This window comes from Stigmatopora argus, chromosome 20 (genome assembly GCF_051989625.1).
Source record: "Stigmatopora argus isolate UIUO_Sarg chromosome 20, RoL_Sarg_1.0, whole genome shotgun sequence".
Taxonomy (NCBI): domain Eukaryota; kingdom Metazoa; phylum Chordata; class Actinopteri; order Syngnathiformes; family Syngnathidae; genus Stigmatopora; species Stigmatopora argus.
Genome location: NC_135406.1, coordinates 13934720 through 13950510, shown reverse-complemented (window position 1 = coordinate 13950510; position 15791 = coordinate 13934720).

Below are 15791 nucleotides of genomic sequence, written 5' to 3'. Positions count from 1 at the left end.
AATCTACAATGGACATAGTGTAAAATGGTCCAATTCAAGTAAGTTATTCATTTGGCATCATTCGAAGTGATAAAAATTAAGTTTTAATGAAAATCATCATACTCGGCCAAAACATGCTTTTCAGCCCCTGAAAAGCACATTTTGGCCATAAAAACTGAAAATGTCCCCTGCAACCAAACAAACTGTCGGAGACACAAATCTACAATGGACATAGTGTAAAATGGTCCAATTCAAGTAAGTTATTCATTTGGCATCATTCGAAGTGATAGAAATCAAGTTTTAATGAAAATTATCATATTCGGCCAAAACATGCTTATCAGCCCCTGAAAAGCACATTTTGGCCATAAAAACTGAAAATGTCCCCTGCAACCAAACGAACTGTCGGAGACACAAATCTTCAATGGACATAGTGTAAAATGGTCCAATTCAAGTAAGTTATTCATTTGGCATCATTCGAAGTGATAGAAATCAAGTTTTAATGAAAATTATCATACTCGGCCAAAACATGCTTTTCAGCCCCTGAAAAGCACATTTTGGCCATAAAAACTTAATATGTCCCCTGCAACCAAACGAACTGTCAGAGACACAAATCTACAATCGACATAGTGTAAAATGGTCCAATTCAAGTAAGTTATTCATTTGGCATCATTCGAAGTGATAGAAATTAAGTTTTAATGTAAATTATCATACTCGGCCAAAACATGCTTTTCAGCCCCTGAAAAGCACATTTTGGCCATAAAAACTGAAAATGTCCCCTGCAACCAAGCGAACTGTCGGAGACACAAATCTACAATGGACATAGTGTAAAATGGTCCAATTCAAGTAAGTTATTCATTTGGCATCATTCGAATGGATAGAAATCAAGTTTTAATGAAAATTATCATACTCTGCCAAAACGTGCTTTTCAGCCCCTGAAAAGCACATTTTGGCCATAAAAACTGAATATGTCCCCTGCAACCAAACAAACTGTCAGAGACACAAATCTACAATGGACATAGTGTAAAATGGTCCAATTCAAGTAAATTATTCATTTGGCATCATTCGAAGTGATAGAAATCAAGTTTTAATGAAAATTATCATACTCGGCCAAAACATGCTTTTCAGCCCCTGAAAAGCACATTTTGGCCATAAAAACTGAAAATGTCCCCTGCAACCAAACGAACTGTCGGAGACACAAATCTACAATGGACATAGTGTAAAATGGTCCAATTCAAGTAAGTTATTCATTTGGCATCAATCGAAGTGATAGAAATCAAGTTTTAATGAAAATTATCAAACTCGGCCAAAACATGCTTTTCAGCCCCTGAAAAGCACATTTTGGCCATAAAAACTGAATATGTCCCCTGCAACCAAACGAACTGTCAGAGACACAAATCTACAATGGACATAGTGTAAAATGGTCCAATTCAAGTAAGTTATTCATTTGGCATCATTCGAAGTGATAGAAATTAAGTTTTAATGAAAATTATCATATTCTGCCAAAACATGCTTTTCAGCCTCTGAAAAGCACATTTTGGCCATAAAAACTGAAAATGTCCCCTGCAACCAAACGAACTGTCGGAGACACAAATCTACAATGGACATAGTGTAAAATGGTCCAATTCAAGTAAGTTATTCATTTGGCATCATTCGAAGTGATAGAAATTAAGTTTTAATGAAAATCATCATACTCGGCCAAAACGTGCTTTTCAGCCCCTGAAAAGCACATTTTGGCCATAAAAACTGAATATGTCCCCTGCAACCAAACGAACTGTCGGAGACACAAATCTACAATGGACATAGTGTAAAATGGTCCAATTCAAGTAAGTTATTCATTTGGCATCATTCGAAGTGATAGAAATCAAGTTTTAATGAAAATTATCATACTCGGCCAAAACATGCTTTTCAGCCCCTGAAAAGCACATTTTGGCCTTAAAAACTGAATATGTCCCCTGCAACCAAACGAACTGTCAGAGACACAAATCTACAATGGACATAGTGTAAAATGGTCCAATTAGAGTATGTTATTCATTTGGCATCATTCGAAGTGATAGAAATTAAGTTTTAATGAAAATTATCATACTCTGCCAAAACATGCTTTTCAGCCTCTGAAAAGCACATTTTGGCCATAAAAACTGAAAATGTCCCCTGCAACCAAACGAACTGTCGGAGACACAAATCTACAATGGACATAGTGTAAAATGGTCCAATTCAAGTAAGTTATTCATTTGGCATCATTCGAATGGATAGAAATCAAGTTTTAATGAAAATTATCATATTCTGCCAAAACGTGCTTTTCAGCCCCTGAAAAGCACATTTTGGCCATAAAAACTGAATATGTCCCCTGCAACCAAATGAACTGTCAGAGAAACAAATCTACAATGGACATAGTGTAAAATGGTCCAATTCAAGTAAGTTATTCATTTGACATCATTCGAATGGATAGAAATCAAGTTTTAATGAAAATTATCATACTCGGCCAAAACATGCTTTTCAGCCTCTGAAAAGCACATTTTGGCCATAAAAACTGAAAATGTCCCCTGCAACCAAACGAACTGTCGGAGACACAAATCTACAATGGACATAGTGTAAAATGGTCCAATTCAAGTAAGTTATTCATTTGGCATCATTCGAAGTGATAGAAATTAAGTTTTAATGAAAATCATCATACTCGGCCAAAACATGCTTTTCAGCCCCTGAAAAGCACATTTTGGCCATAAAAACTGAAAATGTCCCCTGCAACCAAACAAACTGTCGGAGACACAAATCTACAATGGACATAGTGTAAAATGGTCCAATTCAAGTAAGTTATTCATTTGGCATCATTCGAAGTGATAGAAATCAAGTTTTAATGAAAATTATCATATTCGGCCAAAACATGCTTTTCAGCCCCTGAAAAGCACATTTTGGCCATAAAAACTGAAAATGTCCCCTGCAACCAAACGAACTGTCGGAGACACAAATCTACAATGGACATAGTGTAAAATGGTCCAATTCAAGTAAGTTATTCATTTGGCATCATTCGAAGTGATAGAAATCAAGTTTTAATGAAAATTATCATACTCGGCCAAAACATGCTTTTCAGCCCCTGAAAAGCACATTTTGGCCATAAAAACTTAATATGTCCCCTGCAACCAAACGAACTGTCAGAGACACAAATCTACAAATGACATAGTGTAAAATGGTCCAATTCAAGTAAGTTATTCATTTGGCATCATTTGAAGTGATAGAAATTAAGTTTTAATGTAAATTATCATACTCGGCCAAAACATGCTTTTCAGCCCCTGAAAAGCACATTTTGGCCATAAAAACTGAAAATGTCCCCTGCAACCAAACAAACTGTCGGAGACACAAATCTACAAAGGACATAGTGTAAAATGGTCCAATTCAAGCAAATTATTCATTTGGCATCATTCGAAGTGATAGAAATCAAGTTTTAATGAAAATTATCATACTCGGCCAAAACATGCTTTTCAGCCTCTGAAAAGCACATTTTGGCCATAAAAACTGAAAATGTCCCCTGCAACCAAACGAACTGTCGGAGACACAAATCTACAATGGACATAGTGTAAAATGGTCCAATTCAAGTAAGTTATTCATTTGGCATCATTCGAATGGATAGAAATCAAGTTTTAATGAAAATTATCATACTCTGCCAAAACGTGCTTTTCAGCCCCTGAAAAGCACATTTTGGCCATAAAAACTGAATATGTCCCCTGCAACCAAACAAACTGTCAGAGACACAAATCTACAATGGACATAGTGTAAAATGGTCCAATTCAAGTAAATTATTCATTTGGCATCAATCGAAGTGATAGAAATCAAGTTTTAATGAAAATTATCAAACTCGGCCAAAACATGCTTTTCAGCCCCTGAAAAGCACATTTTGGCCATAAAAACTGAATATGTCCCCTGCAACCAAACGAACTGTCAGAGACACAAATCTACAATGGACATAGTGTAAAATGGTCCAATTCAAGTAAGTTATTCATTTGGCATCATTCGAAGTGATAGAAATTAAGTTTTAATGAAAATTATCATACTCGGCCAAAACATGCTTTTCAGCCCCTGAAAAGCACATTTTGGCCATAAAAACTGAAAATGTCCCCTGCAACCAAACGAACTGTCGGAGACACAAATCTACAATGGACATAGTGTAAAATGGTCCAATTCAAGTAAGTTATTCATTTGGCATCATTCGAATGGATAGAAATCAAGTTTTAATGAAAATTATCATACTCTGCCAAAACGTGCTTTTCAGCCCCTGAAAAGCACATTTTGGCCATAAAAACTGAATATGTCCCCTGCAACCAAACAAACTGTTAGAGACACAAATCTACAATGGACATAGTGTAAAATGGTCCAATTCAAGTAAATTATTCATTTGGCATCATTCGAAGTGATAGAAATCAAGTTTTAATGAAAATTATCATACTCGGCCAAAACATGCTTTTCAGCCCCTGAAAAGCACATTTTGGCCATAAAAACTGAAAATGTCCCCTGCAACCAAACGAACTGTCGGAGACACAAATCTACAATGGACATAGTGTAAAATGGTCCAATTCAAGTAAGTTATTCATTTGGCATCAATCGAAGTGATAGAAATCAAGTTTTAATGAAAATTATCAAACTCGGCCAAAACATGCTTTTCAGCCCCTGAAAAGCACATTTTGGCCATAAAAACTGAATATGTCCCCTGCAACCAAACGAACTGTCGGAGACACAAATCTACAATGGACATAGTGTAAAATGGTCCAATTCAAGTAAGTTATTCATTTGGCATCATTCGAAGTGATAGAAATTAAGTTTTAATGAAAATCATCATACTCGGCCAAAACATGCTTTTCAGCCCCTGAAAAGCACATTTTGGCCATAAAAACTGAAAATGTCCCCTGCAACCAAACAAACTGTCGGAGACACAAATCTACAATGGACATAGTGTAAAATGGTCCAATTCAAGTAAGTTATTCATTTGGCATCATTCGAAGTGATAGAAATCAAGTTTTAATGAAAATTATCATATTCGGCCAAAACATGCTTTTCAGCCCCTGAAAAGCACATTTTGGCCATAAAAACTGAAAATGTCCCCTGCAACCAAACGAACTGTCGGAGACACAAATCTACAATGGACATAGTGTAAAATGGTCCAATTCAAGTAAGTTATTCATTTGGCATCATTCGAATGGATAGAAATCAAGTTTTAATGAAAATTATCATACTCTGCCAAAACGTGCTTTTCAGCCCCTGAAAAGCACATTTTGGCCATAAAAACTGAATATGTCCCCTGCAACCAAACAAACTGTTAGAGACACAAATCTACAATGGACATAGTGTAAAATGGTCCAATTCAAGTAAATTATTCATTTGGCATCATTCGAAGTGATAGAAATCAAGTTTTAATGAAAATTATCATACTCGGCCAAAACATGCTTTTCAGCCCCTGAAAAGCACATTTTGGCCATAAAAACTGAAAATGTCCCCTGCAACCAAACGAACTGTCGGAGACACAAATCTACAATGGACATAGTGTAAAATGGTCCAATTCAAGTAAGTTATTCATTTGGCATCAATCGAAGTGATAGAAATCAAGTTTTAATGAAAATTATCAAACTCGGCCAAAACATGCTTTTCAGCCCCTGAAAAGCACATTTTGGCCATAAAAACTGAATATGTCCCCTGCAACCAAACGAACTGTCGGAGACACAAATCTACAATGGACATAGTGTAAAATGGTCCAATTCAAGTAAGTTATTCATTTGGCATCATTCGAAGTGATAGAAATTAAGTTTTAATGAAAATCATCATACTCGGCCAAAACATGCTTTTCAGCCCCTGAAAAGCACATTTTGGCCATAAAAACTGAAAATGTCCCCTGCAACCAAACAAACTGTCGGAGACACAAATCTACAATGGACATAGTGTAAAATGGTCCAATTCAAGTAAGTTATTCATTTGGCATCATTCGAAGTGATAGAAATCAAGTTTTAATGAAAATTATCATATTCGGCCAAAACATGCTTTTCAGCCCCTGAAAAGCACATTTTGGCCATAAAAACTGAAAATGTCCCCTGCAACCAAACGAACTGTCGGAGACACAAATCTACAATGGACATAGTGTAAAATGGTCCAATTCAAGTAAGTTATTCATTTGGCATCATTCGAAGTGATAGAAATCAAGTTTTAATGAAAATTATCATACTCGGCCAAAACATGCTTTTCAGCCCCTGAAAAGCACATTTTGGCCATAAAAACTTAATATGTCCCCTGCAACCAAACGAACTGTCAGAGACACAAATCTACAATGGACATAGTGTAAAATGGTCCAATTCAAGTAAGTTATTCATTTGGCATCATTCGAAGTGATAGAAATTAAGTTTTAATGTAAATTATCATACTCGGCCAAAACATGCTGTTCAGCCCCTGAAAAGCACATTTTGGCCATAAAAACTGAATATGTCCCCTGCAACCAAACGAACTGTCGGAGACACAAATCTACAATGGACATAGTGTAAAATGGTCCAATTCAAGTAAGTTATTCATTTGGCATCATTCGAATGGATAGAAATCAAGTTTTAATGAAAATTATCATACTCTGCCAAAACGTGCTTTTCAGCCCCTGAAAAGCACATTTTGGCCATAAAAACTGAATATGTCCCCTGCAACCAAACAAACTGTCAGAGACACAAATCTACAATGGACATAGTGTAAAATGGTCCAATTCAAGTAAATTATTCATTTGGCATCATTCGAAGTGATAGAAATCAAGTTTTAATGAAAATTATCATACTCGGCCAAAACATGCTTTTCAGCCCCTGAAAAGCACATTTTGGCCATAAAAACTGAAAATGTCCCCTGCAACCAAACGAACTGTCGGAGACACAAATCTACAATGGACATAGTGTAAAATGGTCCAATTCAAGTAAGTTATTCATTTGGCATCATTCGAAGTGATAGAAATCAAGTTTTAATGAAAATTATCATACTCGGCCAAAACATGCTTTTCAGCCCCTGAAAAGCACATTTTGGCCATAAAAACTTAATATGTCCCCTGCAACCAAACGAACTGTCAGAGACACAAATCTACAATTGACATAGTGTAAAATGGTCCAATTCAAGTAAGTTATTCATTTGGCATCATTTGAAGTGATAGAAATTAAGTTTTAATGTAAATTATCATACTCGGCCAAAACATGCTTTTCAGCCCCTGAAAAGCACATTTTGGCCATAAAAACTGAAAATGTCCCCTGCAACCAAACAAACTGTCGGAGACACAAATCTACAAAGGACATAGTGTAAAATGGTCCAATTCAAGCAAATTATTCATTTGGCATCATTCGAAGTGATAGAAATCAAGTCTTAATGAAAATTATCATACTCGGCCAAAACATGCTTTTCAGCCTCTGAAAAGCACATTTTGGCCATAAAAACTGAAAATGTCCCCTGCAACCAAACGAACTGTCGGAGACACAAATCTACAATGGACATAGTGTAAAATGGTCCAATTCAAGTAAGTTATTCATTTGGCATCATTCGAATGGATAGAAATCAAGTTTTAATGAAAATTATCATACTCTGCCAACACGTGCTTTTCAGCCCCTGAAAAGCACATTTTGGCCATAAAAACTGAATATGTCCCCTGCAACCAAACAAACTGTCAGAGACACAAATCTACAATGGACATAGTGTAAAATGGTCCAATTCAAGTAAATTTTTCATTTGGCATCAATCGAAGTGATAGAAATCAAGTTTTAATGAAAATTATCAAACTCGGCCAAAACATGCTTTTCAGCCCCTGAAAAGCACATTTTGGCCATAAAAACTGAATATGTCCCCTGCAACCAAACGAACTGTCAGAGACACAAATCTACAATGGACATAGTGTAAAATGGTCCAATTCAAGTAAGTTATTCATTTGGCATCATTCAAAGTGATAGAAATTAAGTTTTAATGAAAATTATCATACTCGGCCAAAACATGCTTTTCAGCCCCTGAAAAGCACATTTTGGCCATAAAAACTGAATATGTCCCCTGCAACCAAACGAACTGTCAGAGAAACAAATCTACAATGGACATAGTGTAAAATGGTCCAATTCAAGTAAGTTATTCATTTGGCATCATTCGAAGTGATAGAAATTAAGTTTTAATGAAAATTATCATACTCTGCCAAAACATGCTTTTCAGCCTCTGAAAAGCACATTTTGGCCATAAAAACTGAAAATGTCCCCTGCAACCAAACGAACTGTCGGAGACACAAATCTACAATGGACATAGTGTAAAATGGTCCAATTCAAGTAAGTTATTCATTTGGCATCATTCGAATGGATAGAAATCAAGTTTTAATGAAAATTATCATACTCTGCCAAGAACGTGCTTTTCAGCCCCTGAAAAGCACATTTTGGCCATAAAAACTGAATATGTCCCCTGCAACCAAACAAACTGTTAGAGACACAAATCTACAATGGACATAGTGTAAAATGGTCCAATTCAAGTAAATTATTCATTTGGCATCATTCGAAGTGATAGAAATCAAGTTTTAATGAAAATTATCATACTCGGCCAAAACATGCTTTTCAGCCCCTGAAAAGCACATTTTGGCCATAAAAACTGAAAATGTCCCCTGCAACCAAACGAACTGTCGGAGACACAAATCTACAATGGACATAGTGTAAAATGGTCCAATTCAAGTAAGTTATTCATTTGGCATCAATCGAAGTGATAGAAATCAAGTTTTAATGAAAATTATCAAACTCGGCCAAAACATGCTTTTCAGCCCCTGAAAAGCACATTTTGGCCATAAAAACTGAATATGTCCCCTGCAACCAAACGAACTGTCGGAGACACAAATCTACAATGGACATAGTGTAAAATGGTCCAATTCAAGTAAGTTATTCATTTGGCATCATTCGAAGTGATAGAAATTAAGTTTTAATGAAAATCATCATACTCGGCCAAAACATGCTTTTCAGCCCCTGAAAAGCACATTTTGGCCATAAAAACTGAAAATGTCCCCTGCAACCAAACAAACTGTCGGAGACACAAATCTACAATGGACATAGTGTAAAATGGTCCAATTCAAGTAAGTTATTCATTTGGCATCATTCGAAGTGATAGAAATCAAGTTTTAATGAAAATTATCATATTCGGCCAAAACATGCTTTTCAGCCCCTGAAAAGCACATTTTGGCCATAAAAACTGAAAATGTCCCCTGCAACCAAACGAACTGTCGGAGACACAAATCTACAATGGACATAGTGTAAAATGGTCCAATTCAAGTAAGTTATTCATTTGGCATCATTCGAAGTGATAGAAATCAAGTTTTAATGAAAATTATCATACTCGGCCAAAACATGCTTTTCAGCCCCTGAAAAGCACATTTTGGCCATAAAAACTTAATATGTCCCCTGCAACCAAACGAACTGTCAGAGACACAAATCTACAATGGACATAGTGTAAAATGGTCCAATTCAAGTAAGTTATTCATTTGGCATCATTCGAAGTGATAGAAATTAAGTTTTAATGTAAATTATCATACTCGGCCAAAACATGCTTTTCAGCCCCTGAAAAGCACATTTTGGCCATAAAAACTGAATATGTCCCCTGCAACCAAACGAACTGTCGGAGACACAAATCTACAATGGACATAGTGTAAAATGGTCCAATTCAAGTAAGTTATTCATTTGGCATCATTCGAATGGATAGAAATCAAGTTTTAATGAAAATTATCATACTCTGCCAAAACGTGCTTTTCAGCCCCTGAAAAGCACATTTTGGCCATAAAAACTGAATATGTCCCCTGCAACCAAACAAACTGTCAGAGACACAAATCTACAATGGACATAGTGTAAAATGGTCCAATTCAAGTAAATTATTCATTTGGCATCATTCGAAGTGATAGAAATCAAGTTTTAATGAAAATTATCATACTCGGCCAAAACATGCTTTTCAGCCCCTGAAAAGCACATTTTGGCCTTAAAAACTGAATATGTCCCCTGCAACCAAACGAACTGTCAGAGACACAAATCTACAATGGACATAGTGTAAAATGGTCCAATTAGAGTATGTTATTCATTTGGCATCATTCGAAGTGATAGAAATTAAGTTTTAATGAAAATTATCATACTCTGCCAAAACATGCTTTTCAGCCTCTGAAAAGCACATTTTGGCCATAAAAACTGAAAATGTCCCCTGCAACCAAACGAACTGTCGGAGACACAAATCTACAATGGACATAGTGTAAAATGGTCCAATTCAAGTAAGTTATTCATTTGGCATCATTCGAATGGATAGAAATCAAGTTTTAATGAAAATTATCATATTCTGCCAAAACGTGCTTTTCAGCCCCTGAAAAGCACATTTTGGCCATAAAAACTGAATATGTCCCCTGCAACCAAATGAACTGTCAGAGAAACAAATCTACAATGGACATAGTGTAAAATGGTCCAATTCAAGTAAGTTATTCATTTGACATCATTCGAATGGATAGAAATCAAGTTTTAATGAAAATTATCATACTCGGCCAAAACATGCTTTTCAGCCCCTGAAAAGCACATTTTGGCCATAAAAACTGAAAATGTCCCCTGCAACCAAACGAACTGTCGGAGACACAAATCTACAATGGACATAGTGTAAAATGGTCCAATTCAAGTAAGTTATTCATTTGGCATCAATCGAAGTGATAGAAATCAAGTTTTAATGAAAATTATCAAACTCGGCCAAAACATGCTTTTCAGCCCCTGAAAAGCACATTTTGGCCATAAAAACTGAATATGTCCCCTGCAACCAAACGAACTGTCGGAGACACAAATCTACAATGGACATAGTGTAAAATGGTCCAATTCAAGTAAGTTATTCATTTGGCATCATTCGAAGTGATAGAAATTAAGTTTTAATGAAAATCATCATACTCGGCCAAAACATGCTTTTCAGCCCCTGAAAAGCACATTTTGGCCATAAAAACTGAAAATGTCCCCTGCAACCAAACAAACTGTCGGAGACACAAATCTACAATGGACATAGTGTAAAATGGTCCAATTCAAGTAAGTTATTCATTTGGCATCATTCGAAGTGATAGAAATCAAGTTTTAATGAAAATTATCATATTCGGCCAAAACATGCTTTTCAGCCCCTGAAAAGCACATTTTGGCCATAAAAACTGAAAATGTCCCCTGCAACCAAACGAACTGTCGGAGACACAAATCTACAATGGACATAGTGTAAAATGGTCCAATTCAAGTAAGTTATTCATTTGGCATCATTCGAAGTGATAGAAATCAAGTTTTAATGAAAATTATCATACTCGGCCAAAACATGCTTTTCAGCCCCTGAAAAGCACATTTTGGCCATAAAAACTTAATATGTCCCCTGCAACCAAACGAACTGTCAGAGACACAAATCTACAATGGACATAGTGTAAAATGGTCCAATTCAAGTAAGTTATTCATTTGGCATCATTCGAAGTGATAGAAATTAAGTTTTAATGTAAATTATCATACTCGGCCAAAACATGCTTTTCAGCCCCTGAAAAGCACATTTTGGCCATAAAAACTGAATATGTCCCCTGCAACCAAACGAACTGTCGGAGACACAAATCTACAATGGACATAGTGTAAAATGGTCCAATTCAAGTAAGTTATTCATTTGGCATCATTCGAATGGATAGAAATCAAGTTTTAATGAAAATTATCATACTCTGCCAAAACATGCTTTTCAGCCCCTGAAAAGCACATTTTGGCCATAAAAACTGAATATGTCCCCTGCAACCAAACAAACTGTCAGAGACACAAATCTACAATGGACATAGTGTAAAATGGTCCAATTCAAGTAAATTATTCATTTGGCATCATTCGAAGTGATAGAAATCAAGTTTTAATGAAAATTATCATACTCGGCCAAAACATGCTTTTCAGCCCCTGAAAAGCACATTTTGGCCTTAAAAACTGAATATGTCCCCTGCAACCAAACGAACTGTCAGAGACACAAATCTACAATGGACATAGTGTAAAATGGTCCAATTAGAGTATGTTATTCATTTGGCATCATTCGAAGTGATAGAAATTAAGTTTTAATGAAAATTATCATACTCTGCCAAAACATGCTTTTCAGCCTCTGAAAAGCACATTTTGGCCATAAAAACTGAAAATGTCCCCTGCAACCAAACGAACTGTCGGAGACACAAATCTACAATGGACATAGTGTAAAATGGTCCAATTCAAGTAAGTTATTCATTTGGCATCATTCGAATGGATAGAAATCAAGTTTTAATGAAAATTATCATATTCTGCCAAAACGTGCTTTTCAGCCCCTGAAAAGCACATTTTGGCCATAAAAACTGAATATGTCCCCTGCAACCAAATGAACTGTCAGAGAAACAAATCTACAATGGACATAGTGTAAAATGGTCCAATTCAAGTAAGTTATTCATTTGACATCATTCGAATGGATAGAAATCAAGTTTTAATGAAAATTATCATACTCGGCCAAAACATGCTTTTCAGCCTCTGAAAAGCACATTTTGGCCATAAAAACTGAAAATGTCCCCTGCAACCAAACGAACTGTCGGAGACACAAATCTACAATGGACATAGTGTAAAATGGTCCAATTCAAGTAAGTTATTCATTTGGCATCATTCGAAGTGATAGAAATTAAGTTTTAATGAAAATCATCATACTCGGCCAAAACATGCTTTTCAACCCCTGAAAAGCACATTTTGGCCATAAAAACTGAAAATGTCCCCTGCAACCAAACAAACTGTCGGAGACACAAATCTACAATGGACATAGTGTAAAATGGTCCAATTCAAGTAAGTTATTCATTTGGCATCATTCGAAGTGATAGAAATCAAGTTTTAATGAAAATTATCATATTCGGCCAAAACATGCTTTTCAGCCCCTGAAAAGCACATTTTGGCCATAAAAACTGAAAATGTCCCCTGCAACCAAACGAACTGTCGGAGACACAAATCTACAATGGACATAGTGTAAAATGGTCCAATTCAAGTAAGTTATTCATTTGGCATCATTCGAAGTGATAGAAATCAAGTTTTAATGAAAATTATCATACTCGGCCAAAACATGCTTTTCAGCCCCTGAAAAGCACATTTTGGCCATAAAAACTTAATATGTCCCCTGCAACCAAACGAACTGTCAGAGACACAAATCTACAATTGACATAGTGTAAAATGGTCCAATTCAAGTAAGTTATTCATTTGGCATCATTTGAAGTGATAGAAATTAAGTTTTAATGTAAATTATCATACTCGGCCAAAACATGCTTTTCAGCCCCTGAAAAGCACATTTTGGCCATAAAAACTGAAAATGTCCCCTGCAACCAAACAAACTGTCGGAGACACAAATCTACAAAGGACATAGTGTAAAATGGTCCAATTCAAGCAAATTATTCATTTGGCATCATTCGAAGTGATAGAAATCAAGTTTTAATGAAAATTATCATACTCGGCCAAAACATGCTTTTCAGCCTCTGAAAAGCACATTTTGGCCATAAAAACTGAAAATGTCCCCTGCAACCAAACGAACTGTCGGAGACACAAATCTACAATGGACATAGTGTAAAATGGTCCAATTCAAGTAAGTTATTCATTTGGCATCATTCGAATGGATAGAAATCAAGTTTTAATGAAAATTATCATACTCTGCCAAAACGTGCTTTTCAGCCCCTGAAAAGCACATTTTGGCCATAAAAACTGAATATGTCCCCTGCAACCAAACAAACTGTCAGAGACACAAATCTACAATGGACATAGTGTAAAATGGTCCAATTCAAGTAAATTATTCATTTGGCATCAATCGAAGTGATAGAAATCAAGTTTTAATGAAAATTATCAAACTCGGCCAAAACATGCTTTTCAGCCCCTGAAAAGCACATTTTGGCCATAAAAACTGAATATGTCCCCTGCAACCAAACGAACTGTCAGAGACACAAATCTACAATGGACATAGTGTAAAATGGTCCAATTCAAGTAAGTTATTCATTTGGCATCATTCGAAGTGATAGAAATTAAGTTTTAATGAAAATTATCATACTCGGCCAAAACATGCTTTTCAGCCCCTGAAAAGCACATTTTGGCCATAAAAACTGAAAATGTCCCCTGCAACCAAACGAACTGTCGGAGACACAAATCTACAATGGACATAGTGTAAAATGGTCCAATTCAAGTAAGTTATTCATTTGGCATCAATCGAATTGATAGAAATCAAGTTTTAATGAAAATTATCAAACTCGGCCAAAACATGCTTTTCAGCCCCTGAAAAGCACATTTTGGCCATAAAAACTGAATATGTCCCCTGCAACCAAACGAACTGTCAGAGACACAAATCTACAATGGACATAGTGTAAAATGGTCCAATTCAAGTAAGTTATTCATTTGGCATCATTCGAAGTGATAGAAATTAAGTTTTAATGAAAATTATCATACTCTGCCAAAACATGCTTTTCAGCCTCTGAAAAGCACATTTTGGCCATAAAAACTGAAAATGTCCCCTGCAACCAAACGAACTGTCGGAGACACAAATCTACAATGGACATAGTGTAAAATGGTCCAATTCAAGTAAGTTATTCATTTGGCATCATTCGAATGGATAGAAATCAAGTTTTAATGAAAATTATCATACTCTGCCAAAACGTGCTTTTCAGCCCCTGAAAAGCACATTTTGGCCATAAAAACTGAATATGTCCCCTGCAACCAAACAAACTGTTAGAGACACAAATCTACAATGGACATAGTGTAAAATGGTCCAATTCAAGTAAATTATTCATTTGGCATCATTCGAAGTGATAGAAATCAAGTTTTAATGAAAATTATCATACTCGGCCAAAACATGCTTTTCAGCCCCTGAAAAGCACATTTTGGCCATAAAAACTGAAAATGTCCCCTGCAACCAAACGAACTGTCGGAGACACAAATCTACAATGGACATAGTGTAAAATGGTCCAATTCAAGTAAGTTATTCATTTGGCATCAATCGAAGTGATAGAAATCAAGTTTTAATGAAAATTATCAAACTCGGCCAAAACATGCTTTTCAGCCCCTGAAAAGCACATTTTGGCCATAAAAACTGAATATGTCCCCTGCAACCAAACGAACTGTCGGAGACACAAATCTACAATGGACATAGTGTAAAATGGTCCAATTCAAGTAAGTTATTCATTTGGCATCATTCGAAGTGATAGAAATTAAGTTTTAATGAAAATCATCATACTCGGCCAAAACATGCTTTTCAGCCCCTGAAAAGCACATTTTGGCCATAAAAACTGAAAATGTCCCCTGCAACCAAACAAACTGTCGGAGACACAAATCTACAATGGACATAGTGTAAAATGGTCCAATTCAAGTAAGTTATTCATTTGGCATCATTCGAAGTGATAGAAATCAAGTTTTAATGAAAATTATCATATTCGGCCAAAACATGCTTTTCAGCCCCTGAAAAGCACATTTTGGCCATAAAAACTGAAAATGTCCCCTGCAACCAAACGAACTGTCGGAGACACAAATCTACAATGGACATAGTGTAAAATGGTCCAATTCAAGTAAGTTATTCATTTGGCATCATTCGAAGTGATAGAAATCAAGTTTTAATGAAAATTATCATACTCGGCCAAAACATGCTTTTCAGCCCCTGAAAAGCACATTTTGGCCATAAAAACTTAATATGTCCCCTGCAACCAAACGAACTGTCAGAGACACAAATCTACAATGGACATAGTGTAAAATGGTCCAATTCAAGTAAGTTATTCATTTGGCATCATTCGAAGTGATAGAAATTAAGTTTTAATGTAAATTATCATACTCGGCCAA